Genomic DNA, 26,128 nt, shown 5'->3' on the forward strand with positions numbered 1-26,128 from the left:
AACCGTCGTTTCCGTGGTGTAGCGGTTATCACGTCTGCTTTACACGCAGAAGGTCCCCGGTTCGATCCCGGGCGGAAGCACGACTTTTTTTAAACCCGTTTTCGGATTCCATTTCCGAGATAACGTCACGTCTGCGTATGCAGGGATAATAAATGTCGTGTGCTACACCGATATCGCCTCATTTTACTGTCAAATGCTCTTGCTCCCATAGTGCACCGGTATTCAGTAACTCAGAACGCTCGTAGCCCCATTCTGGCCGGCAAAATTTAGTATCCATTTCTTCAAGACTACTTCAAGTTCGCTTCATACTGGCTTTCCTGAGCTCTTTGCACTCGCCTTGTCACAACTCTCTTGAAGCGTGAACGTAACTAATAGTGAGAAACTCTTAACTACGCTCAGTCTTGTATCCCACGCTTTGGTTGACGTTGTCGCTAATCAGATGAAGGTAGACTGCTCCACGATTGAGCTTCGTCTCCAATCACGGTGCACACGTTCTGCAAAGACAACCTTTGTTTTCCGTAGCATGCAAGATTACTGTCGGCTCTTCTACAGAAATCGACCTATGTAATTTACTGGTATCAGATTCTTGCCATATCAAACGGTCCCCTCATGACCGTAGGGCCACACACAGCGTGCTGCGGCACGCATCTGTTCTTCATTGCAGAGCTACAAACGTGGGTGAGCTCCACCTACTCTTCAGCACGGTCAAAATGATAGGGCTCGTCCGGGATTTGAACCCGGGACCTCCTGCACCCAAAGCAGGAATCATACCCCTAGACCAACGAGCCACCTGCTGCTAGCAGTGAAGGTAATCCCAAGCAGTCCACCTCCGAGGAACACAAACTTTCATGTAAATCAGGAAGAAAAGCGCTTTCTGAAGGCAGCGCCCACCACTGATGGCAAGAATATTAAAGGCAATGAATGTAGAGTGAATAATTTCATCGCGCTCTGCAGATGAACAGACGGTGGTGTTTCACTTTCGTCATGTGGTTTCTCAGTGTCAAGGGAAGGCAAATGCACTAAACAAAAGAACACCGGGAATCCGAAACACCAACTCATAACGAAAAGATAGCGGAATATACTGCAAGCAAAACTTCCAAACACGACTCCTGAAGGCGTCTGTGCCTTAAGAATTATTCCGTGCAACAATGATCATCTACGAAGAGCCAACTGTATATGTCGCTCCACCACGCAAATTTTTTTGATATCGTTTTACCTAAATTTCCATTACCTGTTCTTTACAAGAATACCGTGTGGCTTTCAACTGGTCTGCTTCGTCCAGCAGCGATAGTAGTAAGTAAACCGACCACAGTATCATTAGAAGTAGGTCAGACACAAAAATCAGAGTTGCTCTGTAGCTCATGTTATTCTGCTTTCAAATGCAATTGTATGGCTGGGAGTAGTGGCGTACTCCTGTAATGCAGGCGTCCGGGAGGCCGTTGCTGTGGGAGACATCTGGGAACAACTACAGATACGGCCGTGTCATTAGCTCAGGAACGACCGCGATGCTCTTATCGAGCTCTGCAGATTGACCAGACTGCAGTGCGGAATTTTCGGCTAGTGGTGGCTCGGGGTTAAGAGAAGTCGGGAGCTGTGAGCAAAACTACATGGGGAAACCGAAACAGACGACTCATAACGAAAAGATTGCGGAATGTACTGCAAAAGCAAACGTTGGAGAAGACGAACTCTGAAGCCGTCGGTGCTTTAACAATCATTCCGTGCAGCAACGATAATCTGGGAAGAGCGAAGGGTGGGTACCGCTCGACCACACAACAAAATTTTATATAATGTTCTACTTGTTCTAAATTTGCGTTTCCAGATCATCAGTAAAATACTGTGTGATTTACACCTGGCTTGCTTCTTCGAAAAGCGATATTAAGAAATACATCGACTGCAACGTCATTAGGGGTCGCGGGTCCGGGCGCCGGCGCGCCAGCGGCGGCCTGTCGGGGCTGCTGGTGCCTCCATGGAGAGCTACCGCTGGGCCCGGGCTCCTTGCCGCTAACGAAGTGATTGCTTTTCGTGACATCATTTGCAATAGCGACTGCGCGAATTGGCGGTAGCTCTTACGGAAAGCAAGAGTAGCTGATGCTACCGAGGACTCGGCCGCGTTCATTGCCGACGACTTCTTGGGCTCTTATTCATGGTGGCATTCAGACAGGCAAGGGTGCTGTCGATTGTTAGGTACGAATGCGAAATTCCTGCATTGTGCGTTTCCGCAAAGTGATTTTTACGCCAAAGTTGCGATCGTCCTCAAGTTGTGTCACATGTGGAGCTCACAGCGTAGCAGTTTCCGTGGTGTAGCGGTTATCACGTCTGCCAACACGCAGAACGTCACCGGTTCGATTCCGGGCGGAAACACATTTTTGTCGCACTCAACAAGACACTTGCTACAATCTCTACGGTGAACATTTAAATCAATTCCAAACGTCCAACCACCAGGCTGCAGATGGCTCAAATGGTACATGAAACTCTTTCAGAAGCGGCTACTTGGTTTTTGTGCTTACCTGGAGGGCTGGAAATGCGCGGAACAGCCGCCGGCATGCCAGTAGTCGCCACACGTTTGCACGAAACGCAAGGGCTCGTCCGGGATTTGAACCCGGGACCTCCTGCACCCGAAGCAGGGATCATACCCCGAGACCAACGAGCCTTCTCGATGCACATGAGTAACGCCTCCGTTCTTGGTATCACCGTGCAGAGCTACTGCTCACCCAGCGTTCTCCCTGGCTGTTGCTGTTTGATTGTTTTTATCGTTGTCTTTTACTATAGCAACTTCTAGAATCGGACGGAGCTCGTAGCCGATGCCCTTGCTTACGCAGGAAAAATCTGTTGGAACTACGGTTTTCCAGGTAGTACAACGGCAAAACCGTCGTTTCCGTGGTGTAGCGGTTATCACGTCTGCTTTACACGCAGAAGGTCCCCGGTTCGATCCCGGGCGGAAGCACGACTTTTTTTAAACCCGTTTTCGGATTCCATTTCCGTGATAACGTCACGTCTGCGTATGCAGGGATAATAAATGTCGTGTGCTACACCGATATCGCCTCATTTTACTGTCAAATGCTCTTGCTCCCATAGTGCACCGGTATTCAGTAACTCAGAACGCTCGTAGCCCCATTCTGGCCGGCAAAATTTAGTATCCATTTCTTCAAGACTACTTCAAGTTCGCTTCATACTGGCTTTCCTGAGCTCTTTGCACTCGCCTTGTCACAACTCTCTTGAAGCGTGAACCTAACTAATAGTGAGAAACTCTTAACTACGCTCAGTCTTGTATCCCACGCTTTGGTTGACGTTGTCGCTAATCAGATGAAGGTAGACTGCTCCACGATTGAGCTTCGTCTCCAATCACGGTGCACACGTTCTGCAAAGACAACCTTTTTTTTCCGTAGCATGCAAGATTACTGTCGGCTCTTCTACAGAAATCGACCTATGTAATTTACTGGTATCAGATTCTTGCCATATCAAACGGTCCCCTCATGACCGTAGGGCCACACACAGCGTGCTGCGGCACGCATCTGTTCTTCATTGCAGAGCTACAAACGTGGGTGAGCTACACCTACTCTTCAGCACGGTCAAAACGGTAGGGCTCGTCCAGGATTTGAACCCGGGACCTCCTGCACCCAAAGCAGGAATCATACCCCTAGACCAACGAGCCACCTGCTGCTAGCAGTGAAGGTAATCCCAAGCAGTCCACCTCCGAGGAACACAAACTTTCATGTAAATCAGGAAGAAAAGCGCTTTCTGAAGGCAGCGCCCACCACTGATGGAAAGAATATTAAAGGCAATGAATGTAGAGTGAATAATTTCATCGCGCTCTGCAGATGAACAGACGGTGGTGTTTCACTTTCGTCATGTGGTTTCTCAGTGTCAAGGGAAGGCAAATGCACTAAACAAAAGAACACCGGGAATCCGAAACACCAACTCATAACGAAAAGATAGCGGAATATACTGCAAGCAAAACTTCCAAACACGACTCCTGAAGGCGTCTGTGCCTTAAGAATTATTCCGTGCAGCAATGATCATCTACGAAGAGCCAACTGTATGTGTCGCTCCACCACGCAAATTTTTTTGATATCGTTTTACCTAAATTTCCATTACCTGTTCTTTACAAGAATACCGTGTGGCTTTCAACTGGTCTGCTTCGTCCAGCAGCGATAGTAGTAAGTAAACCGACCACAGTATCATTAGAAGTAGGTCAGACACAAAAATCGGAGTTGCTCTGTAGCTCATGTTATTCTGCTTTCAAATGCAATTGTATGGCTGGGAGTAGTGGCGTACTCCTGTAATGCAGGCGTCCGGGAGGCCGTTGCTGTGGGAGACATCTGGGAACAACTACAGATACGGCCGTGTCATTAGCTCAGGAACGACCGCGATGCTCTTATCGAGCTCTGCAGATTGACCAGACTGCAGTGCGGAATTTTCGGCTAGTGGTGGCTCGGGGTTAAGAGAAGTCGGGAGCTGTGAGCAAAACTACATCGGGAAACCGAAACAGACGACTCATAACGAAAAGATTGCGGAATGTACTGCAAAAGCAAACGTTGGAGAAGACGAACTCTGAAGCCGTCGGTGCTTTAACAATCATTCCGTGCAGCAACGATAATCTGGGAAGAGCGAAGGGTGGGTACCGCTCGACCACACAACAAAATTTTATATAATGTTCTACTTGTTCTAAATTTGCGTTTCCAGATCATCAGTAAAATACTGTGTGATTTACACCTGGCTTGCTTCTTCGAAAAGCGATATTAAGAAATACATCGACTGCAACGTCATTAGGGGTCGCGGGTCCGGGCGCCGGCGCGCCAGCGGCGGCCTGTCGGGGCTGCTGGTGCCTCCATGGAGAGCTACCGCTGGGCCCGGGCTCCTTGCCGCTAACGAAGTGATTGCTTTTCGTGACATCATTTGCAATAGCGACTGCGCGAATTGGCGGTAGCTCTTACGGAAAGCAAGAGTAGCTGATGCTACCGAGGACTCGGCCGCGTTCATTGCCGACGACTTCTTGGGCTCTTATTCATGGTGGCATTCAGACAGGCAAGGGTGCTGTCGATTGTTAGGTACGAATGCGAAATTCCTGCATTGTGCGTTTCCGCAAAGTGATTTTTACGCCAAAGTTGCGATCGTCCTCAAGTTGTGTCACATGTGGAGCTCACAGCGTAGCAGTTTCCGTGGTGTAGCGGTTATCACGTCTGCCAACACGCAGAACGTCACCGGTTCGATTCCGGGCGGAAACACATTTTTGTCGCACTCAACAAGACACTTGCTACAATCTCTACGGTGAACATTTAAATCAATTCCAAACGTCCAACCACCAGGCTGCAGATGGCTCAAATGGTACATGAAACTCTTTCAGAAGCGGCTACTTGGTTTTTGTGCTTACCTGGAGGGCTGGAAATGCGCGGAACAGCCGCCGGCATGCCAGTAGTCGCCACACGTTTGCACGAAACGCAAGGGCTCGTCCGGGATTTGAACCCGGGACCTCCTGCACCCGAAGCAGGGATCATACCCCGAGACCAACGAGCCTTCTCGATGCACATGAGTAACGCCTCCGTTCTTGGTATCACCGTGCAGAGCTACTGCTCACCCAGCGTTCTCCCTGGCTGTTGCGGTTTGATTGTTTTTATCGTTGTCTTTTACTATAGCAACTTCTAGAATCGGACGGAGCTCGTAGCCGATGCCCTTGCTTACGCAGGAAATATCTGTTGGAACTACGGTTTTCCAGGTAGTACAACGGCAAAACCGTCGTTTCCGTGGTGTAGCGGTTATCACGTCTGCTTTACACGCAGAAGGTCCCCGGTTCGATCCCGGGCGGAAGCACGACTTTTTTTAAACCCGTTTTCGGATTCCATTTCCGAGATAACGTCACGTCTGCGTATGCAGGGATAATAAATGTCGTGTGCTACACCGATATCGCCTCATTTTACTGTCAAATGCTCTTGCTCCCATAGTGCACCGGTATTCAGTAACTCAGAACGCTCGTAGCCCCATTCTGGCCGGCAAAATTTAGTATCCATTTCTTCAAGACTACTTCAAGTTCGCTTCATACTGGCTTTCCTGAGCTCTTTGCACTCGCCTTGTCACAACTCTCTTGAAGCGTGAACGTAACTAATAGTGAGAAACTCTTAACTACGCTCAGTCTTGTATCCCACGCTTTGGTTGACGTTGTCGCTAATCAGATGAAGGTAGACTGCTCCACGATTGAGCTTCGTCTCCAATCACGGTGCACACGTTCTGCAAAGACAACCTTTGTTTTCCGTAGCATGCAAGATTACTGTCGGCTCTTCTACAGAAATCGACCTATGTAATTTACTGGTATCAGATTCTTGCCATATCAAACGGTCCCCTCATGACCGTAGGGCCACACACAGCGTGCTGCGGCACGCATCTGTTCTTCATTGCAGAGCTACAAACGTGGGTGAGCTCCACCTACTCTTCAGCACGGTCAAAACGATAGGGCTCGTCCGGGATTTGAACCCGGGACCTCCTGCACCCAAAGCAGGAATCATACCCCTAGACCAACGAGCCACCTGCTGCTAGCAGTGAAGGTAATCCCAAGCAGTCCACCTCCGAGGAACACAAACTTTCATGTAAATCAGGAAGAAAAGCGCTTTCTGAAGGCAGCGCCCACCACTGATGGCAAGAATATTAAAGGCAATGAATGTAGAGTGAATAATTTCATCGCCCTCTGCAGATGAACAGACGGTGGTGTTTCACTTTCGTCATGTGGTTTCTCAGTGTCAAGGGAAGGCAAATGCACTAAACAAAAGAACACCGGGAATCCGAAACACCAACTCATAACGAAAAGATAGCGGAATATACTGCAAGCAAAACTTCCAAACACGACTCCTGAAGGCGTCTGTGCCTTAAGAATTATTCCGTGCAGCAATGATCATCTACGAAGAGCCAACTGTATATGTCGCTCCACCACGCAAATTTTTTTGATATCGTTTTACCTAAATTTCCATTACCTGTTCTTTACAAGAATACCGTGTGGCTTTCAACTGGTCTGCTTCGTCCAGCAGCGATAGTAGTAAGTAAACCGACCACAGTATCATTAGAAGTAGGTCAGACACAAAAATCAGAGTTGCTCTGTAGCTCATGTTATTCTGCTTTCAAATGCAATTGTATGGCTGGGAGTAGTGGCGTACTCCTGTAATGCAGGCGTCCGGGAGGCCGTTGCTGTGGGAGACATCTGGGAACAACTACAGATACGGCCGTGTCATTAGCTCAGGAACGACCGCGATGCTCTTATCGAGCTCTGCAGATTGACCAGACTGCAGTGCGGAATTTTCGGCTAGTGGTGGCTCGGGGTTAAGAGAAGTCGGGAGCTGTGAGCAAAACTACATGGGGAAACCGAAACAGACGACTCATAACGAAAAGATTGCGGAATGTACTGCAAAAGCAAACGTTGGAGAAGACGAACTCTGAAGCCGTCGGTGCTTTAACAATCATTCCGTGCAGCAACGATAATCTGGGAAGAGCGAAGGGTGGGTACCGCTCGACCACACAACAAAATTTTATATAATGTTCTACTTGTTCTAAATTTGCGTTTCCAGATCATCAGTAAAATACTGTGTGATTTACACCTGGCTTGCTTCTTCGAAAAGCGATATTAAGAAATACATCGACTGCAACGTCATTAGGGGTCGCGGGTCCGGGCGCCGGCGCGCCAGCGGCGGCCTGTCGGGGCTGCTGGTGCCTCCATGTAGAGCTACCGCTGGGCCCGGGCTCCTTGCCGCTAACGAAGTGATTGCTTTTGGTGACATCATTTGCAATAGCGACTGCGCGAATTGGCGGTAGCTCTTACGGAAAGCAAGAGTAGCTGATGCTACCGAGGACTCGGCCGCGTTCATTGCCGACGACTTCTTGGGCTCTTATTCATGGTGGCATTCAGACAGGCAAGGGTGCTGTCGATTGTTAGGTACGAATGCGAAATTCCTGCATTGTGCGTTTCCGCAAAGTGATTTTTACGCCAAAGTTGCGATCGTCCTCAAGTTGTGTCACATGTGGAGCTCACAGCGTAGCAGTTTCCGTGGTGTAGCGGTTATCACGTCTGCCAACACGCAGAACGTCACCGGTTCGATTCCGGGCGGAAACACATTTTTGTCGCACTCAACAAGACACTTGCTACAATCTCTACGGTGAACATTTAAATCAATTTCAAACGTCCAACCACCAGGCTGCAGATGGCTCAAATGATACATGAAACTCTTTCAGAAGCGGCTACTTGGTTTTTGTGCTTACCTGGAGGGCTGGAAATGCGCGGAACAGCCGCCGGCATGCCAGTAGTCGCCACACGTTTGCACGAAACGCAAGGGCTCGTCCGGGATTTGAACCCGGGACCTCCTGCACCCGAAGCAGGGATCATACCCCGAGACCAACGAGCCTTCTCGATGCACATGAGTAACGCCTCCGTTCTTGGTATCACCGTGCAGAGCTACTGCTCACCCAGCGTTCTCCCTGGCTGTTGCGGTTTGATTGTTTTTATCGTTGTCTTTTACTATAGCAACTTCTAGAATCGGACGGAGCTCGTAGCCGATGCCCTTGCTTACGCAGGAAATATCTGTTGGAACTACGGTTTTCCAGGTAGTACAACGGCAAAACCGTCGTTTCCGTGGTGTAGCGGTTATCACGTCTGCTTTACACGCAGAAGGTCCCCGGTTCGATCCCGGGCGGAAGCACGACTTTTTTTAAACCCGTTTTCGGATTCCATTTCCGAGATAACGTCACGTCTGCGTATGCAGGGATAATAAATGTCGTGTGCTACACCGATATCGCGTTATTTTACTGTCAAATGCTCTTGCTCCCATAGTGCACCGGTATTCAGTAACTCAGAACGCTCGTAGCCCCATTCTGGCCGGCAAAATTTAGTATCCATTTCTTCAAGACTACTTCAAGTTCGCTTCATACTGGCTTTCCTGAGCTCTTTGCACTCGCCTTGTCACAACTCTCTTGAAGCGTGAACGTAACTAATAGTGAGAAACTCTTAACTACGCTCAGTCTTGTATCCCACGCTTTGGTTGACGTTGTCGCTAATCAGATGAAGGTAGACTGCTCCACGATTGAGCTTCGTCTCCAATCACGGTGCACACGTTCTGCAAAGACAACCTTTGTTTTCCGTAGCATGCAAGATTACTGTCGGCTCTTCTACAGAAATCGACCTATGTAATTTACTGGTATCAGATTCTTGCCATATCAAACGGTCCCTTCATGACCGTAATGCCACACACAGCGTGCTGCGGCACGCATCTGTTCTTCATTGCAGAGCTACAAACGTGGGTGAGCTACACCTACTCTTCAGCACGGTCAAAATGGTAGGGCTCGTCCGGGATTTGAACCCGGGACCTCCTGCACCCAAAGCAGGAATCATACCCATAGACCAACGAGCCACCTGCTGCTAGCAGTGAAGGTAATCCCAAGCAGTCCACCTCCGAGGAACACAAACTTTCATGTAAATCAGGAAGAAAAGCGCTTTCTGAAGGCAGCGCCCACCACTGAAGGAAAGAATATTAAAGGCAATGAATGTAGAGTGAATAATTTCATCGCGCTCTGCAGATGAACAGACGGTGGTGTTTCACTTTCGTCATGTGGTTTCTCAGTGTCAAGGGAAGGCAAATGCACTAAACAAAAGAACACCGGGAATCCGAAACACCAACTCATAACGAAAAGATAGCGGAATATACTGCAAGCAAAACTTCCAAACACGACTCCTGAAGGCGTCTGTGCCTTAAGAATTATTCCGTGCAGCAATGATCATCTACGAAGAGCCAACTGTATGTGTCGCTCCACCACGCAAATTTTTTTGATATCGTTTTACCTAAATTTCCATTACCTGTTCTTTACAAGAATACCGTGTGGCTTTCAACTGGTCTGCTTCGTCCAGCAGCGATAGTAGTAAGTAAACCGACCACAGTATCATTAGAAGTAGGTCAGACACAAAAATCGGAGTTGCTCTGTAGCTCATGTTATTCTGCTTTCAAATGCAATTGTATGGCTGGGAGTAGTGGCGTACTCCTGTAATGCAGGCGTCCGGGAGGCCGTTGCTGTGGGAGACATCTGGGAACAACTACAGATACGGCCGTGTCATTAGCTCAGGAACGACCGCGATGCTCTTATCGAGCTCTGCAGATTGACCAGACTGCAGTGCGGAATTTTCGGCTAGTGGTGGCTCGGGGTTAAGAGAAGTCGGGAGCTGTGAGCAAAACTACATCGGGAAACCGAAACAGACGACTCATAACGAAAAGATTGCGGAATGTACTGCAAAAGCAAACGTTGGAGAAGACGAACTCTGAAGCCGTCGGTGCTTTAACAATCATTCCGTGCAGCAACGATAATCTGGGAAGAGCGAAGGGTGGGTACCGCTCGACCACACAACAAAATTTTATATAATGTTCTACTTGTTCTAAATTTGCGTTTCCAGATCATCAGTAAAATACTGTGTGATTTACACCTGGCTTGCTTCTTCGAAAAGCGATATTAAGAAATACATCGACTGCAACGTCATTAGGGGTCGCGGGTCCGGGCGCCGGCGCGCCAGCGGCGGCCTGTCGGGGCTGCTGGTGCCTCCATGTAGAGCTACCGCTGGGCCCGGGCTCCTTGCCGCTAACGAAGTGATTGCTTTTGGTGACATCATTTGCAATAGCGACTGCGCGAATTGGCGGTAGCTCTTACGGAAAGCAAGAGTAGCTGATGCTACCGAGGACTCGGCCGCGTTCATTGCCGACGACTTCTTGGGCTCTTATTCATGGTGGCATTCAGACAGGCAAGGGTGCTGTCGATTGTTAGGTACGAATGCGAAATTCCTGCATTGTGCGTTTCCGCAAAGTGATTTTTACGCCAAAGTTGCGATCGTCCTCAAGTTGTGTCACATGTGGAGCTCACAGCGTAGCAGTTTCCGTGGTGTAGCGGTTATCACGTCTGCCAACACGCAGAACGTCACCGGTTCGATTCCGGGCGGAAACACATTTTTGTCGCACTCAACAAGACACTTGCTACAATCTCTACGGTGAACATTTAAATCAATTTCAAACGTCCAACCACCAGGCTGCAGATGGCTCAAATGATACATGAAACTCTTTCAGAAGCGGCTACTTGGTTTTTGTGCTTACCTGGAGGGCTGGAAATGCGCGGAACAGCCGCCGGCATGCCAGTAGTCGCCACACGTTTGCACGAAACGCAAGGGCTCGTCCGGGATTTGAACCCGGGACCTCCTGCACCCGAAGCAGGGATCATACCCCGAGACCAACGAGCCTTCTCGATGCACATGAGTAACGCCTCCGTTCCTGGTATCACCGTGCAGAGCTACTGCTCACCCAGCGTTCTCCCTGGCTGTTGCGGTTTGATTGTTTTTATCGTTGTCTTTTACTATAGCAACTTCTAGAATCGGACGGAGCTCGTAGCCGATGCCCTTGCTTACGCAGGAAAAATCTGTTGGAACTACGGTTTTCCAGGTAGTACAACGGCAAAACCGTCGTTTCCGTGGTGTAGCGGTTATCACGTCTGCTTTACACGCAGAAGGTCTCCGGTTCGATCCCGGGCGGAAGCACGACTTTTTTTAAACCCGTTTTCGGATTCCATTTCCGAGATAACGTCACGTCTGCGTATGCAGGGATAATAAATGTCGTGTGCTACACCGATATCGCCTCATTTTACTGTCAAATGCTCTTGCTCCCATAGTGCACCGGTATTCAGTAACTCAGAACGCTCGTAGCCCCATTCTGGCCGGCAAAATTTAGTATCCATTTCTTCAAGACTACTTCAAGTTCGCTTCATACTGGCTTTCCTGAGCTCTTTGCACTCGCCTTGTCACAACTCTCTTGAAGCGTGAACGTAACTAATAGTGAGAAACTCTTAACTACGCTCAGTCTTGTATCCCACGCTTTGGTTGACGTTGTCGCTAATCAGATGAAGGTAGACTGCTCCACGATTGAGCTTCGTCTCCAATCACGGTGCACACGTTCTGCAAAGACAACCTTTGTTTTCCGTAGCATGCAAGATTACTGTCGGCTCTTCTACAGAAATCGACCTATGTAATTTACTGGTATCAGATTCTTGCCATATCAAACGGTCCCTTCATGACCGTAGGGCCACACACAGCGTGCTGCGCCACGCATCTGTTCTTCATTGCAGAGCTACAAACGTGGGTGAGCTACACCTACTCTTCAGCACGGTCAAAATGGTAGGGCTCGTCCGGGATTTGAACCCGGGACTTCCTACACACAAAGCAGGAATCATACCCCTAGACCAACGAGCCACCTGCTGCTAGCAGTGAAGGTAATCCCAAGCAGTCCACCTCCGAGGAACACAAACTTTCATGTAAATCAGGAAGAAAAGCGCTTTCTGAAGGCAGCGCCCACCACTGATGGAAAGAATATTAAAGGCAATGAATGTAGAGTGAATAATTTCATCGCGCTCTGCAGATGAACAGACGGTGGTGTTTCACTTTCGTCATGTGGTTTCTCAGTGTCAAGGGAAGGCAAATGCACTAAACAAAAGAACACCGGGAATCCGAAACACCAACTCATAACGAAAAGATAGCGGAATATACTGCAAGCAAAACTTCCAAACACGACTCCTGAAGGCGTCTGTGCCTTAAGAATTATTCCGTGCAGCAATGATCATCTACGAAGAGCCAACTGTATGTGTCGCTCCACCACGCAAATTTTTTTGATATCGTTTTACCTAAATTTCCATTACCTGTTCTTTACAAGAATACCGTGTGGCTTTCAACTGGTCTGCTTCGTCCAGCAGCGATAGTAGTAAGTAAACCGACCACAGTATCATTAGAAGTAGGTCAGACACAAAAATCGGAGTTGCTCTGTAGCTCATGTTATTCTGCTTTCAAATGCAATTGTATGGCTGGGAGTAGTGGCGTACTCCTGTAATGCAGGCGTCCGGGAGGCCGTTGCTGTGGGAGACATCTGGGAACAACTACAGATACGGCCGTGTCATTAGCTCAGGAACGACCGCGATGCTCTTATCGAGCTCTGCAGATTGACCAGACTGCAGTGCGGAATTTTCGGCTAGTGGTGGCTCGGGGTTAAGAGAAGTCGGGAGCTGTGAGCAAAACTACATCGGGAAACCGAAACAGACGACTCATAACGAAAAGATTGCGGAATGTACTGCAAAAGCAAACGTTGGAGAAGACGAACTCTGAAGCCGTCGGTGCTTTAACAATCATTCCGTGCAGCAACGATAATCTGGGAAGAGCGAAGGGTGGGTACCGCTCGACCACACAACAAAATTTTATATAATGTTCTACTTGTTCTAAATTTGCGTTTCCAGATCATCAGTAAAATACTGTGTGATTTACACCTGGCTTGCTTCTTCGAAAAGCGATATTAAGAAATACATCGACTGCAACGTCATTAGGGGTCGCGGGTCCGGGCGCCGGCGCGCCAGCGGCGGCCTGTCGGGGCTGCTGGTGCCTCCATGGAGAGCTACCGCTGGGCCCGGGCTCCTTGCCGCTAACGAAGTGATTGCTTTTCGTGACATCATTTGCAATAGCGACTGCGCGAATTGGCGGTAGCTCTTACGGAAAGCAAGAGTAGCTGATGCTACCGAGGACTCGGCCGCGTTCATTGCCGACGACTTCTTGGGCTCTTATTCATGGTGGCATTCAGACAGGCAAGGGTGCTGTCGATTGTTAGGTACGAATGCGAAATTCCTGCATTGTGCGTTTCCGCAAAGTGATTTTTACGCCAAAGTTGCGATCGTCCTCAAGTTGTGTCACATGTGGAGCTCACAGCGTAGCAGTTTCCGTGGTGTAGCGGTTATCACGTCTGCCAACACGCAGAACGTCACCGGTTCGATTCCGGGCGGAAACACATTTTTGTCGCACTCAACAAGACACTTGCTACAATCTCTACGGTGAACATTTAAATCAATTTCAAACGTCCAACCACCAGGCTGCAGATGGCTCAAATGATACATGAAACTCTTTCAGAAGCGGCTACTTGGTTTTTGTGCTTACCTGGAGGGCTGGAAATGCGCGGAACAGCCGCCGGCATGCCAGTAGTCGCCACACGTTTGCACGAAACGCAAGGGCTCGTCCGGGATTTGAACCCGGGACCTCCTGCACCCGAAGCAGGGATCATACCCCGAGACCAACGAGCCTTCTCGATGCACATGAGTAACGCCTCCGTTCCTGGTATCACCGTGCAGAGCTACTGCTCACCCAGCGTTCTCCCTGGCTGTTGCGGTTTGATTGTTTTTATCGTTGTCTTTTACTATAGCAACTTCTAGAATCGGACGGAGCTCGTAGCCGATGCCCTTGCTTACGCAGGAAAAATCTGTTGGAACTACGGTTTTCCAGGTAGTACAACGGCAAAACCGTCGTTTCCGTGGTGTAGCGGTTATCACGTCTGCTTTACACGCAGAAGGTCCCCGGTTCGATCCCGGGCGGAAGCACGACTTTTTTTAAACCCGTTTTCGGATTCCATTTCCGAGATAACGTCACGTATGCGTATGCAGGGATAATAAATGTCGTGTGCTACACCGATATCGCGTTATTTTACTGTCAAATGCTCTTGCTCCCATAGTGCACCGGTATTCAGTAACTCAGAACGCTCGTAGCCCCATTCTGGCCGGCAAAATTTAGTATCCATTTCTTCAAGACTACTTCAAGTTCGCTTCATACTGGCTTTCCTGAGCTCTTTGCACTCGCCTTGTCACAACTCTCTTGAAGCGTGAACGTAACTAATAGTGAGAAACTCTTAACTACGCTCAGTCTTGTATCCCACGCTTTGGTTGACGTTGTCGCTAATCAGATGAAGGTAGACTGCTCCACGATTGAGCTTCGTCTCCAATCACGGTGCACACGTTCTGCAAAGACAACCTTTGTTTTCCGTAGCATGCAAGATTACTGTCGGCTCTTCTACAGAAATCGACCTATGTAATTTACTGGTATCAGATTCTTGCCATATCAAACGGTCCCTTCATGACCGTAATGCCACACACAGCGTGCTGCGGCACGCATCTGTTCTTCATTGCAGAGCTACAAACGTGGGTGAGCTACACCTACTCTTCAGCACGGTCAAAATGGTAGGGCTCGTCCGGGATTTGAACCCGGGACCTCCTGCACCCAAAGCAGGAATCATACCCCTAGACCAACGAGCCACCTGCTGCTAGCAGTGAAGGTAATCCCAAGCAGTCCACCTCCGAGGAACACAAACTTTCATGTAAATCAGGAAGAAAAGCGCTTTCTGAAGGCAGCGCCCACCACTGATGGAAAGAATATTAAAGGCAATGAATGTAGAGTGAATAATTTCATCGCGCTCTGCAGATGAACAGACGGTGGTGTTTCACTTTCGTCATGTGGTTTCTCAGTGTCAAGGGAAGGCAAATGCACTAAACAAAAGAACACCGGGAATCCGAAACACCAACTCATAACGAAAAGATAGCGGAATATACTGCAAGCAAAACTTCCAAACACGACTCCTGAAGGCGTCTGTGCCTTAAGAATTATTCCGTGCAGCAATGATCATCTACGAAGAGCCAACTGTATGTGTCGCTCCACCACGCAAATTTTTTTGATATCGTTTTACCTAAATTTCCATTACCTGTTCTTTACAAGAATACCGTGTGGCTTTCAACTGGTCTGCTTCGTCCAGCAGCGATAGTAGTAAGTAAACCGACCACAGCATCATTAGAAGTAGGTCAGACACAAAAATCGGAGTTGCTCTGTAGCTCATGTTATTCTGCTTTCAAATGCAATTGTATGGCTGGGAGTAGTGGCGTACTCCTGTAATGCAGGCGTCCGGGAGGCCGTTGCTGTGGGAGACATCTGGGAACAACTACAGATACGGCCGTGTCATTAGCTCAGGAACGACCGCGATGCTCTTATCGAGCTCTGCAGATTGACCAGACTGCAGTGCGGAATTTTCGGCTAGTGGTGGCTCGGGGTTAAGAGAAGTCGGGAGCTGTGAGCAAAACTACATCGGGAAACCGAAACAGACGACTCATAACGAAAAGATTGCGGAATGTACTGCAAAAGCAAACGTTGGAGAAGACGAACTCTGAAGCCGTCGGTGCTTTAACAATCATTCCGTGCAGCAACGATAATCTGGGAAGAGCGAAGGGTGGGTACCGCTCGACCACACAACAAAATTTTATATAATGTTCTACTTGTTCTAAATTTATGTTTCCAGATCATCAGTAAAATACTGTGTGATTTACACCTGGCTTGCTTCTTCGAAAAGCGATATTAAGAAATACATCGACTGCAACGTCATTAGGGGTCGCGGGTCCGGGCGCCGGCGCGCCAGCGGCGGCCTGTCGGGGCTGCTGGTGCCTCCATGTAGAGCTACCGCTGGGCCCGGGCTCCTTGCCGCTAACGAAGTGATTGCTTTTGGTGACATCATTTGCAATAGCGACTGCGCGAATTGGCGGTAGCTCTTACGGAAAGCAAGAGTAGCTGATGCTACCGAGGACTCGGCCGCGTTCATTGCCGACGACTTCTTGGGCTCTTATTCATGGTGGCATTCAGACAGGCAAGGGTGCTGTCGATTGTTAGGTACGAATGCGAAATTCCTGCATTGTGCGTTTCCGCAAAGTGATTTTTACGCCAAAGTTGCGATCGTCCTCAAGTTGTGTCACATGTGGAGCTCACAGCGTAGCAGTTTCCGTGGTGTAGCGGTTATCACGTCTGCCAACACGCAGAACGTCACCGGTTCGATTCCGGGCGGAAACACATTTTTGTCGCACTCAACAAGACACTTGCTACAATCTCTACGGTGAACATTTAAATCAATTTCAAACGTCCAACCACCAGGCTGCAGATGGCTCAAATGATACATGAAACTCTTTCAGAAGCGGCTACTTGGTTTTTGTGCTTACCTGGAGGGCTGGAAATGCGCGGAACAGCCGCCGGCATGCCAGTAGTCGCCACACGTTTGCACGAAACGCAAGGGCTCGTCCGGGATTTGAACCCGGGACCTCCTGCACCCGAAGCAGGGATCATACCCCGAGACCAACGAGCCTTCTCGATGCACATGAGTAACGCCTCCGTTCCTGGTATCACCGTGCAGAGCTACTGCTCACCCAGCGTTCTCCCTGGCTGTTGCGGTTTGATTGTTTTTATCGTTGTCTTTTACTATAGCAACTTCTAGAATCGGACGGAGCTCGTAGCCGATGCCCTTGCTTACGCAGGAAAAATCTGTTGGAACTACGGTTTTCCAGGTAGTACAACGGCAAAACCGTCGTTTCCGTGGTGTAGCGGTTATCACGTCTGCTTTACACGCAGAAGGTCTCCGGTTCGATCCCGGGCGGAAGCACGACTTTTTTTAAACCCGTTTTCGGATTCCATTTCCGAGATAACGTCACGTCTGCGTATGCAGGGATAATAAATGTCGTGTGCTACACCGATATCGCCTCATTTTACTGTCAAATGCTCTTGCTCCCATAGTGCACCGGTATTCAGTAACTCAGAACGCTCGTAGCCCCATTCTGGCCGGCAAAATTTAGTATCCATTTCTTCAAGACTACTTCAAGTTCGCTTCATACTGGCTTTCCTGAGCTCTTTGCACTCGCCTTGTCACAACTCTCTTGAAGCGTGAACGTAACTAATAGTGAGAAACTCTTAACTACGCTCAGTCTTGTATCCCACGCTTTGGTTGACGTTGTCGCTAATCAGATGAAGGTAGACTGCTCCACGATTGAGCTTCGTCTCCAATCACGGTGCACACGTTCTGCAAAGACAACCTTTGTTTTCCGTAGCATGCAAGATTACTGTCGGCTCTTCTACAGAAATCGACCTATGTAATTTACTGGTATCAGATTCTTGCCATATCAAACGGTCCCTTCATGACCGTAGGGCCACACACAGCGTGCTGCGCCACGCATCTGTTCTTCATTGCAGAGCTACAAACGTGGGTGAGCTACACCTACTCTTCAGCACGGTCAAAATGGTAGGGCTCGTCCGGGATTTGAACCCGGGACTTCCTACACACAAAGCAGGAATCATACCCCTAGACCAACGAGCCACCTGCTGCTAGCAGTGAAGGTAATCCCAAGCAGTCCACCTCCGAGGAACACAAACTTTCATGTAAATCAGGAAGAAAAGCGCTTTCTGAAGGCAGCGCCCACCACTGATGGAAAGAATATTAAAGGCAATGAATGTAGAGTGAATAATTTCATCGCGCTCTGCAGATGAACAGACGGTGGTGTTTCACTTTCGTCATGTGGTTTCTCAGTGTCAAGGGAAGGCAAATGCACTAAACAAAAGAACACCGGGAATCCGAAACACCAACTCATAACGAAAAGATAGCGGAATATACTGCAAGCAAAACTTCCAAACACGACTCCTGAAGGCGTCTGTGCCTTAAGAATTATTCCGTGCAGCAATGATCATCTACGAAGAGCCAACTGTATGTGTCGCTCCACCACGCAAATTTTTTTGATATCGTTTTACCTAAATTTCCATTACCTGTTCTTTACAAGAATACCGTGTGGCTTTCAACTGGTCTGCTTCGTCCAGCAGCGATAGTAGTAAGTAAACCGACCACAGTATCATTAGAAGTAGGTCAGACACAAAAATCGGAGTTGCTCTGTAGCTCATGTTATTCTGCTTTCAAATGCAATTGTATGGCTGGGAGTAGTGGCGTACTCCTGTAATGCAGGCGTCCGGGAGGCCGTTGCTGTGGGAGACATCTGGGAACAACTACAGATACGGCCGTGTCATTAGCTCAGGAACGACCGCGATGCTCTTATCGAGCTCTGCAGATTGACCAGACTGCAGTGCGGAATTTTCGGCTAGTGGTGGCTCGGGGTTAAGAGAAGTCGGGAGCTGTGAGCAAAACTACATCGGGAAACCGAAACAGACGACTCATAACGAAAAGATTGCGGAATGTACTGCAAAAGCAAACGTTGGAGAAGACGAACTCTGAAGCCGTCGGTGCTTTAACAATCATTCCGTGCAGCAACGATAATCTGGGAAGAGCGAAGGGTGGGTACCGCTCGACCACACAACAAAATTTTATATAATGTTCTACTTGTTCTAAATTTGCGTTTCCAGATCATCAGTAAAATACTGTGTGATTTACACCTGGCTTGCTTCTTCGAAAAGCGATATTAAGAAATACATCGACTGCAACGTCATTAGGGGTCGCGGGTCCGGGCGCCGGCGCGCCAGCGGCGGCCTGTCGGGGCTGCTGGTGCCTCCATGGAGAGCTACCGCTGGGCCCGGGCTCCTTGCCGCTAACGAAGTGATTGCTTTTCGTGACATCATTTGCAATAGCGACTGCGCGAATTGGCGGTAGCTCTTACGGAAAGCAAGAGTAGCTGATGCTACCGAGGACTCGGCCGCGTTCATTGCCGACGACTTCTTGGGCTCTTATTCATGGTGGCATTCAGACAGGCAAGGGTGCTGTCGATTGTTAGGTACGAATGCGAAATTCCTGCATTGTGCGTTTCCGCAAAGTGATTTTTACGCCAAAGTTGCGATCGTCCTCAAGTTGTGTCACATGTGGAGCTCACAGCGTAGCAGTTTCCGTGGTGTAGCGGTTATCACGTCTGCCAACACGCAGAACGTCACCGGTTCGATTCCGGGCGGAAACACATTTTTGTCGCACTCAACAAGACACTTGCTACAATCTCTACGGTGAACATTTAAATCAATTTCAAACGTCCAACCACCAGGCTGCAGATGGCTCAAATGATACATGAAACTCTTTCAGAAGCGGCTACTTGGTTTTTGTGCTTACCTGGAGGGCTGGAAATGCGCGGAACAGCCGCCGGCATGCCAGTAGTCGCCACACGTTTGCACGAAACGCAAGGGCTCGTCCGGGATTTGAACCCGGGACCTCCTGCACCCGAAGCAGGGATCATACCCCGAGACCAACGAGCCTTCTCGATGCACATGAGTAACGCCTCCGTTCCTGGTATCACCGTGCAGAGCTACTGCTCACCCAGCGTTCTCCCTGGCTGTTGCGGTTTGATTGTTTTTATCGTTGTCTTTTACTATAGCAACTTCTAGAATCGGACGGAGCTCGTAGCCGATGCCCTTGCTTACGCAGGAAAAATCTGTTGGAACTACGGTTTTCCAGGTAGTACAACGGCAAAACCGTCGTTTCCGTGGTGTAGCGGTTATCACGTCTGCTTTACACGCAGAAGGTCCCCGGTTCGATCCCGGGCGGAAGCACGACTTTTTTTAAACCCGTTTTCGGATTCCATTTCCGAGATAACGTCACGTATGCGTATGCAGGGATAATAAATGTCGTGTGCTACACCGATATCGCGTTATTTTACTGTCAAATGCTCTTGCTCCCATAGTGCACCGGTATTCAGTAACTCAGAACGCTCGTAGCCCCATTCTGGCCGGCAAAATTTAGTATCCATTTCTTCAAGACTACTTCAAGTTCGCTTCATACTGGCTTTCCTGAGCTCTTTGCACTCGCCTTGTCACAACTCTCTTGAAGCGTGAACGTAACTAATAGTGAGAAACTCTTAACTACGCTCAGTCTTGTATCCCACGCTTTGGTTGACGTTGTCGCTAATCAGATGAAGGTAGACTGCTCCACGATTGAGCTTCGTCTCCAATCACGGTGCACACGTTCTGCAAAGACAACCTTTGTTTTCCGTAGCATGCAAGATTACTGTCGGCTCTTCTACAGAAATCGACCTATGTAATTTACTGGTATCAGATTCTTGCCATATCAAACGGTCCCTTCATGACCGTAATGCCACACACAGCGTGCTGCGGCACGCATCTGTTCTTCATTGCAGAGCTACAAACGTGGGTGAGCTACACCTACTCTTCAGCACGGTCAAAATGGTAGGGCTCGTCCGGGATTTGAACCCGGGACCTCCTGCACCCAAAGCAGGAATCATACCCCTAGACCAACGAGCCACCTGCTGCTAGCAGTGAAGGTAATCCCAAGCAGTCCACCTCCGAGGAACACAAACTTTCATGTAAATCAGGAAGAAAAGCGCTTTCTGAAGGCAGCGCCCACCACTGATGGAAAGAATATTAAAGGCAATGAATGTAGAGTGAATAATTTCATCGCGCTCTGCAGATGAACAGACGGTGGTGTTTCACTTTCGTCATGTGGTTTCTCAGTGTCAAGGGAAGGCAAATGCACTAAACAAAAGAACACCGGGAATCCGAAACACCAACTCATAACGAAAAGATAGCGGAATATACTGCAAGCAAAACTTCCAAACACGACTCCTGAAGGCGTCTGTGCCTTAAGAATTATTCCGTGCAGCAATGATCATCTACGAAGAGCCAACTGTATGTGTCGCTCCACCACGCAAATTTTTTTGATATCGTTTTACCTAAATTTCCATTACCTGTTCTTTACAAGAATACCGTGTGGCTTTCAACTGGTCTGCTTCGTCCAGCAGCGATAGTAGTAAGTAAACCGACCACAGCATCATTAGAAGTAGGTCAGACACAAAAATCGGAGTTGCTCTGTAGCTCATGTTATTCTGCTTTCAAATGCAATTGTATGGCTGGGAGTAGTGGCGTACTCCTGTAATGCAGGCGTCCGGGAGGCCGTTGCTGTGGGAGACATCTGGGAACAACTACAGATACGGCCGTGTCATTAGCTCAGGAACGACCGCGATGCTCTTATCGAGCTCTGCAGATTGACCAGACTGCAGTGCGGAATTTTCGGCTAGTGGTGGCTCGGGGTTAAGAGAAGTCGGGAGCTGTGAGCAAAACTACATCGGGAAACCGAAACAGACGACTCATAACGAAAAGATTGCGGAATGTACTGCAAAAGCAAACGTTGGAGAAGACGAACTCTGAAGCCGTCGGTGCTTTAACAATCATTCCGTGCAGCAACGATAATCTGGGAAGAGCGAAGGGTGGGTACCGCTCGACCACACAACAAAATTTTATATAATGTTCTACTTGTTCTAAATTTATGTTTCCAGATCATCAGTAAAATACTGTGTGATTTACACCTGGCTTGCTTCTTCGAAAAGCGATATTAAGAAATACATCGACTGCAACGTCATTAGGGGTCGCGGGTCCGGGCGCCGGCGCGCCAGCGGCGGCCTGTCGGGGCTGCTGGTGCCTCCATGTAGAGCTACCGCTGGGCCCGGGCTCCTTGCCGCTAACGAAGTGATTGCTTTTGGTGACATCATTTGCAATAGCGACTGCGCGAATTGGCGGTAGCTCTTACGGAAAGCAAGAGTAGCTGATGCTACCGAGGACTCGGCCGCGTTCATTACCGACGACTTCTTGGGCTCTTATTCATGGTGGCATTCAGACAGGCAAGGGTGCTGTCGATTGTTAGGTACGAATGCGAAATTCCTGCATTGTGCGTTTCCGCAAAGTGATTTTTACGCCAAAGTTGCGATCGTCCTCAAGTTGTGTCACATGTGGAGCTCACAGCGTAGCAGTTTCCGTGGTGTAGCGGTTATCACGTCTGCCAACACGCAGAACGTCACCGGTTCGATTCCGGGCGGAAACACATTTTTGTCGCACTCAACAAGACACTTGCTACAATCTCTACGGTGAACATTTAAATCGATTTCAAACGTCCAACCACCAGGCTGCAGATGGCTCAAATGATACATGAAACTCTTTCAGAAGCGGCTACTTGGTTTTTGTGCTTACCTGGAGGGCTGGAAATGCGCGGAACAGCCGCCGGCATGCCAGTAGTCGCCACACGTTTGCACGAAACGCAAGGGCTCGTCCGGGATTTGAACCCGGGACCTCCTGCACCCGAAGCAGGGATCATACCCCGAGACCAACGAGCCTTCTCGATGCACATGAGTAACGCCTCCGTTCCTGGTATCACCGTGCAGAGCTACTGCTCACCCAGCGTTCTCCCTGGCTGTTGCGGTTTGATTGTTTTTATCGTTGTCTTTTACTATAGCAACTTCTAGAATCGGACGGAGCTCGTAGCCGATGCCCTTGCTTACGCAGGAAAAATCTGTTGGAACTACGGTTTTCCAGGTAGTACAACGGCAAAACCGTCGTTTCCGTGGTGTAGCGGTTATCACGTCTGCTTTACACGCAGAAGGTCCCCGGTTCGATCCCGGGCGGAAGCACGACTTTTTTTAAACCCGTTTTCGGATTCCATTTCCGAGATAACGTCACGTATGCGTATGCAGGGATAATAAATGTCGTGTGCTACACCGATATCGCGTTATTTTACTGTCAAATGCTCTTGCTCCCATAGTGCACCGGTATTCAGTAACTCAGAACGCTCGTAGCCCCATTCTGGCCGGCAAAATTTAGTATCCATTTCTTCAAGACTACTTCAAGTTCGCTTCATACTGGCTTTCCTGAGCTCTTTGCACTCGCCTTGTCACAACTCTCTTGAAGCGTGAACGTAACTAATAGTGAGAAACTCTTAACTACGCTCAGTCTTGTATCCCACGCTTTGGTTGACGTTGTCGCTAATCAGATGAAGGTAGACTGCTCCACGATTGAGCTTCGTCTCCAATCACGGTGCACACGTTCTGCAAAGACAACCTTTGTTTTCCGTAGCATGCAAGATTACTGTCGGCTCTTCTACAGAAATCGACCTATGTAATTTACTGGTATCAGATTCTTGCCATATCAAACGGTCCCTTCATGACCGTAATGCCACACACAGCGTGCTGCGGCACGCATCTGTTCTTCATTGCAGAGCTACAAACGTGGGTGAGCTACACCTACTCTTCAGCACGGTCAAAATGATAGGGCTCGTCCGGGATTTGAACCCGGGACCTCCTGCACCCAAAGCAGGAATCATACCCCTAGACCAACGAGCCACCTGCTGCTAGCAGTGAAGGTAATCCCAAGCAGTCCACCTCCGAGGAACACAAACTTTCATGTAAATCAGGAAGAAAAGCGCTTTCTGAAGGCAGCGCCCACCACTGATGGAAAGAATATTAAAGGCAATGAATGTAGAGTGAATAATTTCATCGCGCTCTGCAGATGAACAGACGGTGGTGTTTCACTTTCGTCATGTGGTTTCTCAGTGTCAAGGGAAGGCAAATGCACTAAACAAAAGAACACCGGGAATCCGAAACACCAACTCATAACGAAAAGATAGCGGAATATACTGCAAGCAAAACTTCCAAACACGACTCCTGAAGGCGTCTGTGCCTTAAGAATTATTCCGTGCAGCAATGATCATCTACGAAGAGCCAACTGTATGTGTCGCTCCACCACGCAAATTTTTTTGATATCGTTTTACCTAAATTTCCATTACCTGTTCTTTACAAGAATACCGTGTGGCTTTCAACTGGTCTGCTTCGTCCAGCAGCGATAGTAGTAAGTAAACCGACCACAGTATCATTAGAAGTAGGTCAGACACAAAAATCGGAGTTGCTCTGTAGCTCATGTTATTCTCCTTTCAAATGCAATTGTATGGCTGGGAGTAGTGGCGTACTCCTGTAATGCAGGCGTCCGGGAGGCCGTTGCTGTGGGAGACATCTGGGAACAACTACAGATACGGCCGTGTCATTAGCTCAGGAACCACCGCGATGCTCTTATCGAGCTCTGCAGATTGACCAGACTGCAGTGCGGAATTTTCGGCTAGTGGTGGCTCGGGGTTAAGAGAAGTCGGGAGCTGTGAGCAAAACTACATGGGGAAACCGAAACAGACGACTCATAACGAAAAGATTGCGGAATGTACTGCAAAAGCAAACGTTGGAGAAGACGAACTCTGAAGCCGTCGGTGCTTTAACAATCATTCCGTGCAGCAACGATAATCTGGGAAGAGCGAAGGGTGGGTACCGCTCGACCACACAACAAAATTTTATATAATGTTCTACTTGTTCTAAATTTGCGTTTCCAGATCATCAGTAAAATACTGTGTGATTTACACCTGGCTTGCTTCTTCGAAAAGCGATATTAAGAAATACATCGACTGCAACGTCATTAGGGATCGCGGGTCCGGGCGCCGGCGCGCCAGCGGCGGCCTGTCGGGGCTGCTGGTGCCTCCATGTAGAGCTACCGCTGGGCCCGGGCTCCTTGCCGCTAACGAAGTGATTGCTTTTGGTGACATCATTTGCAATAGCGACTGCGCGAATTGGCGGTAGCTCTTACGGAAAGCAAGAGTAGCTGATGCTACCGAGGACTCGGCCGCGTTCATTACCGACGACTTCTTGGGCTCTTATTCATGGTGGCATTCAGACAGGCAAGGGTGCTGTCGATTGTTAGGTACGAATGCGAAATTCCTGCATTGTGCGTTTCCGCAAAGTGATTTTTACGCCAAAGTTGCGATCGTCCTCAAGTTGTGTCACATGTGGAGCTCACAGCGTAGCAGTTTCCGTGGTGTAGCGGTTATCACGTCTGCCAACACGCAGAACGTCACCGGTTCGATTCCGGGCGGAAACACATTTTTGTCGCACTCAACAAGACACTTGCTACAATCTCTACGGTGAACATTTAAATCGATTTCAAACGTCCAACCACCAGGCTGCAGATGGCTCAAATGATACATGAAACTCTTTCAGAAGCGGCTACTTGGTTTTTGTGCTTACCTGGAGGGCTGGAAATGCGCGGAACAGCCGCCGGCATGCCAGTAGTCGCCACACGTTTGCACGAAACGCAAGGGCTCGTCCGGGATTTGAACCCGGGACCTCCTGCACCCGAAGCAGGGATCATACCCCGAGACCAACGAGCCTTCTCGATGCACATGAGTAACGCCTCCGTTCCTGGTATCACCGTGCAGAGCTACTGCTCACCCAGCGTTCTCCCTGGCTGTTGCGGTTTGATTGTTTTTATCGTTGTCTTTTACTATAGCAACTTCTAGAATCGGACGGAGCTCGTAGCCGATGCCCTTGCTTACGCAGGAAAAATCTGTTGGAACTACGGTTTTCCAGGTAGTACAACGGCAAAACCGTCGTTTCCGTGGTGTAGCGGTTATCACGTCTGCTTTACACGCAGAAGGTCCCCGGTTCGATCCCGGGCGGAAGCACGACTTTTTTTAAACCCGTTTTCGGATTCCATTTCCGAGATAACGTCACGTATGCGTATGCAGGGATAATAAATGTCGTGTGCTACACCGATATCGCGTTATTTTACTGTCAAATGCTCTTGCTCCCATAGTGCACCGGTATTCAGTAACTCAGAACGCTCGTAGCCCCATTCTGGCCGGCAAAATTTAGTATCCATTTCTTCAAGACTACTTCAAGTTCGCTTCATACTGGCTTTCCTGAGCTCTTTGCACTCGCCTTGTCACAACTCTCT

The 26,128-nt window shown here is 48.9% G+C and overlaps 28 non-coding genes across 28 annotated transcripts; 10 read left to right on the forward strand and 18 right to left on the reverse strand.

Moving 5' to 3' along the window:
• Positions 1–7: 7 nt before the first annotated feature.
• On the forward strand, positions 8–80 carry Trnav-uac (transfer RNA valine (anticodon UAC)). Its single transcript has one exon. It is a non-coding gene; the product is annotated as a tRNA-Val (tRNA).
• A 636-nt stretch (positions 81–716) lies between these two features.
• Trnap-ugg (transfer RNA proline (anticodon UGG)) lies at positions 717–788 on the reverse strand. The gene has a single exon. It is a non-coding gene; the product is annotated as a tRNA-Pro (tRNA).
• A 1,790-nt stretch (positions 789–2,578) lies between these two features.
• On the reverse strand, positions 2,579–2,650 carry Trnap-cgg (transfer RNA proline (anticodon CGG)). Its single transcript has one exon. It is a non-coding gene; the product is annotated as a tRNA-Pro (tRNA).
• A 221-nt stretch (positions 2,651–2,871) lies between these two features.
• Trnav-uac (transfer RNA valine (anticodon UAC)) lies at positions 2,872–2,944 on the forward strand. The gene has a single exon. It is a non-coding gene; the product is annotated as a tRNA-Val (tRNA).
• Positions 2,945–3,580: 636 nt separating this feature from the next.
• Positions 3,581–3,652, reverse strand: Trnap-ugg (transfer RNA proline (anticodon UGG)). Its single transcript has one exon. It is a non-coding gene; the product is annotated as a tRNA-Pro (tRNA).
• A 1,790-nt stretch (positions 3,653–5,442) lies between these two features.
• Positions 5,443–5,514, reverse strand: Trnap-cgg (transfer RNA proline (anticodon CGG)). Its single transcript has one exon. It is a non-coding gene; the product is annotated as a tRNA-Pro (tRNA).
• A 221-nt stretch (positions 5,515–5,735) lies between these two features.
• Trnav-uac (transfer RNA valine (anticodon UAC)) lies at positions 5,736–5,808 on the forward strand. Its single transcript has one exon. It is a non-coding gene; the product is annotated as a tRNA-Val (tRNA).
• A 636-nt stretch (positions 5,809–6,444) lies between these two features.
• Positions 6,445–6,516, reverse strand: Trnap-ugg (transfer RNA proline (anticodon UGG)). Its single transcript has one exon. It is a non-coding gene; the product is annotated as a tRNA-Pro (tRNA).
• Positions 6,517–8,306: 1,790 nt separating this feature from the next.
• Positions 8,307–8,378, reverse strand: Trnap-cgg (transfer RNA proline (anticodon CGG)). Its single transcript has one exon. It is a non-coding gene; the product is annotated as a tRNA-Pro (tRNA).
• Positions 8,379–8,599: 221 nt separating this feature from the next.
• On the forward strand, positions 8,600–8,672 carry Trnav-uac (transfer RNA valine (anticodon UAC)). The gene has a single exon. It is a non-coding gene; the product is annotated as a tRNA-Val (tRNA).
• A 636-nt stretch (positions 8,673–9,308) lies between these two features.
• Trnap-ugg (transfer RNA proline (anticodon UGG)) lies at positions 9,309–9,380 on the reverse strand. Its single transcript has one exon. It is a non-coding gene; the product is annotated as a tRNA-Pro (tRNA).
• Positions 9,381–11,170: 1,790 nt separating this feature from the next.
• On the reverse strand, positions 11,171–11,242 carry Trnap-cgg (transfer RNA proline (anticodon CGG)). Its single transcript has one exon. It is a non-coding gene; the product is annotated as a tRNA-Pro (tRNA).
• Positions 11,243–11,463: 221 nt separating this feature from the next.
• On the forward strand, positions 11,464–11,536 carry Trnav-uac (transfer RNA valine (anticodon UAC)). The gene has a single exon. It is a non-coding gene; the product is annotated as a tRNA-Val (tRNA).
• A 636-nt stretch (positions 11,537–12,172) lies between these two features.
• On the reverse strand, positions 12,173–12,244 carry Trnat-ugu (transfer RNA threonine (anticodon UGU)). The gene has a single exon. It is a non-coding gene; the product is annotated as a tRNA-Thr (tRNA).
• A 1,790-nt stretch (positions 12,245–14,034) lies between these two features.
• Trnap-cgg (transfer RNA proline (anticodon CGG)) lies at positions 14,035–14,106 on the reverse strand. Its single transcript has one exon. It is a non-coding gene; the product is annotated as a tRNA-Pro (tRNA).
• Positions 14,107–14,327: 221 nt separating this feature from the next.
• On the forward strand, positions 14,328–14,400 carry Trnav-uac (transfer RNA valine (anticodon UAC)). Its single transcript has one exon. It is a non-coding gene; the product is annotated as a tRNA-Val (tRNA).
• Positions 14,401–15,036: 636 nt separating this feature from the next.
• Positions 15,037–15,108, reverse strand: Trnap-ugg (transfer RNA proline (anticodon UGG)). Its single transcript has one exon. It is a non-coding gene; the product is annotated as a tRNA-Pro (tRNA).
• Positions 15,109–16,898: 1,790 nt separating this feature from the next.
• Trnap-cgg (transfer RNA proline (anticodon CGG)) lies at positions 16,899–16,970 on the reverse strand. Its single transcript has one exon. It is a non-coding gene; the product is annotated as a tRNA-Pro (tRNA).
• Positions 16,971–17,191: 221 nt separating this feature from the next.
• On the forward strand, positions 17,192–17,264 carry Trnav-uac (transfer RNA valine (anticodon UAC)). Its single transcript has one exon. It is a non-coding gene; the product is annotated as a tRNA-Val (tRNA).
• A 636-nt stretch (positions 17,265–17,900) lies between these two features.
• Trnat-ugu (transfer RNA threonine (anticodon UGU)) lies at positions 17,901–17,972 on the reverse strand. Its single transcript has one exon. It is a non-coding gene; the product is annotated as a tRNA-Thr (tRNA).
• A 1,790-nt stretch (positions 17,973–19,762) lies between these two features.
• Trnap-cgg (transfer RNA proline (anticodon CGG)) lies at positions 19,763–19,834 on the reverse strand. Its single transcript has one exon. It is a non-coding gene; the product is annotated as a tRNA-Pro (tRNA).
• Positions 19,835–20,055: 221 nt separating this feature from the next.
• On the forward strand, positions 20,056–20,128 carry Trnav-uac (transfer RNA valine (anticodon UAC)). Its single transcript has one exon. It is a non-coding gene; the product is annotated as a tRNA-Val (tRNA).
• Positions 20,129–20,764: 636 nt separating this feature from the next.
• On the reverse strand, positions 20,765–20,836 carry Trnap-ugg (transfer RNA proline (anticodon UGG)). The gene has a single exon. It is a non-coding gene; the product is annotated as a tRNA-Pro (tRNA).
• Positions 20,837–22,626: 1,790 nt separating this feature from the next.
• On the reverse strand, positions 22,627–22,698 carry Trnap-cgg (transfer RNA proline (anticodon CGG)). The gene has a single exon. It is a non-coding gene; the product is annotated as a tRNA-Pro (tRNA).
• Positions 22,699–22,919: 221 nt separating this feature from the next.
• On the forward strand, positions 22,920–22,992 carry Trnav-uac (transfer RNA valine (anticodon UAC)). Its single transcript has one exon. It is a non-coding gene; the product is annotated as a tRNA-Val (tRNA).
• A 636-nt stretch (positions 22,993–23,628) lies between these two features.
• Trnap-ugg (transfer RNA proline (anticodon UGG)) lies at positions 23,629–23,700 on the reverse strand. Its single transcript has one exon. It is a non-coding gene; the product is annotated as a tRNA-Pro (tRNA).
• Positions 23,701–25,490: 1,790 nt separating this feature from the next.
• Positions 25,491–25,562, reverse strand: Trnap-cgg (transfer RNA proline (anticodon CGG)). Its single transcript has one exon. It is a non-coding gene; the product is annotated as a tRNA-Pro (tRNA).
• Positions 25,563–25,783: 221 nt separating this feature from the next.
• On the forward strand, positions 25,784–25,856 carry Trnav-uac (transfer RNA valine (anticodon UAC)). The gene has a single exon. It is a non-coding gene; the product is annotated as a tRNA-Val (tRNA).
• The last annotated feature ends 272 nt before the right edge of the window (positions 25,857–26,128 follow it).

The sequence above is a fragment of the Schistocerca gregaria genome, chromosome 2, assembly GCF_023897955.1.
Source record: "Schistocerca gregaria isolate iqSchGreg1 chromosome 2, iqSchGreg1.2, whole genome shotgun sequence".
NCBI lineage: Eukaryota > Metazoa > Arthropoda > Insecta > Orthoptera > Acrididae > Schistocerca > Schistocerca gregaria.